The sequence below is a fragment of the Atta cephalotes genome, assembly GCF_000143395.1.
Source record: "Atta cephalotes unplaced genomic scaffold scaffold00039, whole genome shotgun sequence".
In the NCBI taxonomy this organism is placed as follows: domain Eukaryota; kingdom Metazoa; phylum Arthropoda; class Insecta; order Hymenoptera; family Formicidae; genus Atta; species Atta cephalotes.
The window spans coordinates 973,822-978,028 of record NW_012130103.1 but is presented as its reverse complement, the minus strand read 5'-3'; positions in this window follow the sequence as shown (position 1 = coordinate 978,028).

Genomic DNA, 4,207 nt, shown 5'->3' with positions numbered 1-4,207 from the left:
ATATTGTTCATTATGTACAATGCATATGACAGGAAAATTATTAATGTGTGAATTTCCTATGTGTTACTGGGTCACGACAGTTATATGTTACAACAACTATATGTATACATTGTAGATAAACGATTTCTCCGTACTAGCATTTTCACCCCTGCCGTGGGCATGGCATCGATTTCTTACGGCATTAACATTATACCAATTTCGCATAGTGCTTAATAGCCGTCAAATTCTACACTCGTACATCTTGGTAATTTTACGACCACCTGAGCAATTCGTAATCGCGCAATCGATTTTGCACGCCGCATTTCATTCACGTTACCGTCGACCATCCTGATAATAATCGAAAAATTTTTCTTCCAGGTAAGGGCAACAGGATTACAGATTTCCTCCCTTCAGGGCATACGTCATCGTGCGAATAAAATACCGAAGCAAAGTCTCGAATCGTCTCTTCTCTTTGAAACGACGGATATCACATTTTTCTTTTTCTCTCTCTCTTTCTACGAAGAGGAAGCGTACCGATCGATCTCGAATGGCACGTTCTGCAGACGAGATGCGGCGACTCCAAGACGCGACTGCATTCGACGGTCTGCTCGATAGCATCGTGGTTGAGGCATCCATGGCGAGGGTTGTAACACTGAATGAATGGCCGAACTGTTTTCAGATCAGAGAAAAGTTAGGCCCCTGCGCCAACGAATAGCGATCTGTCTTATGATAATTCTGAGACGAGGTAATACGACGAGGCGCAATGAAAGATCAACTCAGGATTCTCAGGAAAGCTATACCGACAACGTCTCGCGGATGTCAAAAGGCTCCAAGCGCCATCCATCGTTGAGGGTTTTCCATGTCCATATAATTAGCTTTTACTGCTAATTCGCGCTAAAAGACTTGCAATCATATTAAATTATTTAACTGCTAATAACTGTTTTAGAAAATTACGACAGGAAAATTATTTAACAATAGATTCAATGAAATTTTATCATTGTATAAAACTTGTCATGCTAAATATTTTAGCATTCTTATACAGAAAAAATGATTTGGTCGAAGTGTCTAATTTATAACTAAATTTAATTAACTAAAATTTAATTATATAAATATAAATTTGAAAATAATTTTGTTGAACTATCAAAAGAACTGCTTAACTCTAGCTGATTGCTAAAATTATTAAAATTTGTTAAAGCATTGTTTATCATGCTTAAGTTTTCTATTTTACAATATAAGTAATTGCGTTCAATAATTTTTTATTTCTGTTTAAAATAATGTATTATCTAATGAACACAAAAAAGTGATAAGAAATATGAGCGTTTCTTTCACGATTTGTTCCCATACAGTTGTTACTCACTGCTAAATTAAGTGACGAATTCGTGGAAACGTTACTAACAATATCGTAAGTGCCAAGATCATTGGTAAGAATAGGAAAGTGTAGGAGTTCTCTCCCTAGCTTTTGAATGAACTCCTCCCATTCCAACGAATGTACAAATACGGCCGTGCCCGATGCATTAAGGTAATAACATTAAAATTGAAGTGACCGCGAACAAGGGTGCGTCTCTGACTTTACTCACGCTCTACTACAGCAAATGTTACATGTGAGAGATAAACAAAACTGCTTTGCCATAAATATGGTAATTGAAATGGGTATTTAAATTACATTTATGAATTTTCTAGAGATACCAAAAGATAACGAGCATTTCTCGCAATAATTAAAGATCCTCAAGAAGATTGGACGTTTAAATAATTTCTGAAATTGGGTTATTTTCAAGACTTGTTTAAGATAAAATAAGATAGATACATAAAATAGAATGAGATGCGTGGATATTTTATTTTATCTTATACACGGTCTCATTCTGAAAATATGGTGGATCAAATGTATATAAGGTCCAATCACTTGTTTGAGAATCTCTAATCAAAACAAAATTGCGCAAAATTCATAAAAAAAAAAATCTTGTCAAATATCTTGTCAAGTGAAAGCGTAAATTAATGGAATAATCAGATAATTTGTATCGGAATAAAAATAAACTATCTAATTATTCCTTTATAACTTTCGCCCTCTTAGTAATCATCGGAGCAATGTCTTGATTGTTGGAACGTGTCCCAATCGTTGAAATTTGGCACGCTTGTTTTATCGAACACAAATCCGCAATGATTGAGGCGACGTACAAACTGCGGTGAATGTCCCCGTAAGAAATAACATGCTCAAAAGCACATATCTACAATCTTCCGTAAAATAAAAAAGATTCCTTCCGTAAAATAAAAGAGGTTCAAGATTTACAATGCACAGTCGCATGTACGACGTCTCTTGCTGAAGTGACGGCCTTAAATAAAAAAGAAACTTAAATATAAATAGAATTTACATACATGATATTCTCACGTATGTCATAAACTTGCCAAATTTTGTTTCTCCGGATGCAGATGAATATATAGTAAGATATGTAGGACCATGTCGTTTAGAAACGCTGCGTAAAAAGCCCAATTGCACGACGTGCGCGAGAACGTACATAATTTATCGGTAGATTGTCTCTCGCGGATCCGCCTTGTATGTATAGTAGACCAGAATCATCTAGTGGTAGTGCGCAAGGTAAGGTTGAGTCCGGTTGGGCGTTGGAGCGCAGGAGCAGAGAAACGGCAGGACAAACGGACGGCAGCGGCCCAAACGTGCCGACCAAACGAGAGCTTCGTACGTTCTTTGCCGGAGAGGCTTCCGCAGGGCTATTGCGCGAGCTTAGTGACTCACGAGCCGACATAGGTCGAGGAGGCTCGACGAAAGTGAAACCGACGACGCCAGGTAAGCCGACTTTTCCAACGGGACCAGGTCGCGACGTCGTCGACAAATCCAAAAATAATTCCTAGAGTCCTCCGAAACGAAGAGTCACGTCGTCGCAGAGCTCTTCCCCTTGTCTGTCCATATTCGGTAAATGCTACTTACGTGTTTGAACAATTGTCTCCATTCTAGGCAAGATACGAAATTGATTATTACGAGTGCGTAATAAGCGAATTTCGTCTTTTCACTCCTTTTTTTTCGATGAATTTTATACTGATTTGATCTGGTCTGGTCCGTGCACGAGAATAGCGTTCAGATTCTCAAGACATGTCGTCGACCGGATAATTAAACGCAATAATGTCATTTGAGAATTTGAAAGCCGGACGACACGTCTTGAATAATATGCGTTACTTTCCGGTTCGTAAATGAGGCTAAATGACATAGATGACCTCTTGCCTGCGCCCGAAAATTAATTGAGCTCGTGGGTGTTTTAGACCCTAAGTAGCTATGCATTAAAGTGACGTAAGTTTATCGTGTCGAGAAATAGTCACTGAAGTAACGCAAGCCGCTGTCACAGTCACTGTTCAATCATCGTGGTAATTATCAATGCAGTCGATCTTGCCATTGAAGAAATGTCGCTTATGTAATTCGTAGACCTTGCAACAAATTGTTCCTAATTGACTGCTCTATACAACAATACAAATTAATAGTTTAATCACAAGTCGTAGTAGTAGATATTGTAGACATGTTACGCACGTAGAATATTTACGCATTAAGCAATTACACGCGTACTATTGTTGCGACGGTTATTAATTAAAGTAAAAAAAACTCTTTTCTCTCTATACTTCACTAAGGGCTCACAAAAACTGTAACTAAAAATCAGAATCACTGTGATTTAAAATCAGAACATACAAATTTCCATAAAATTTTAATACAAGTAATCGATAAATCGTTTTGTTCTTGTACTTGTCGTTTATAATTGTGTATTTAAAAATGAATAAATTACTGTGGAAACCCCCCAGCGGTGCGACAAAAGTTTCTAGAAAATAAGGAAAGAATAGAAGACGAGTGGGTGGTTTTCAATTATAAAAGCAATTGAAACTTTATTTACTTTTATATATTATATTGTTTCTTTTATATTGTTTCTAATATAATATTCTTGAGATAATATTCTCTTCCACGGGTCCTTTCTATATAAAGATTATGCGTTTCGCGGATTTCTTCCGTGTCCAGATTCTTGGAATGCCAACGTTTCGTGAACCTTGCAGTTCACTTCATCAGGGCGAGGTTACTCCAAGAATGGATCTGGACACAGAAGAAACCTGCGGAACGCATAATCTTTATATTGTTTCTAACAAATTTTTTGTTACAAAATCTAAGATATCTGAAGCTCTTAAATTTTAAATAATAATAACTGCAATAATAATTAAAATCAGATTGGAAAAAGTAATGACG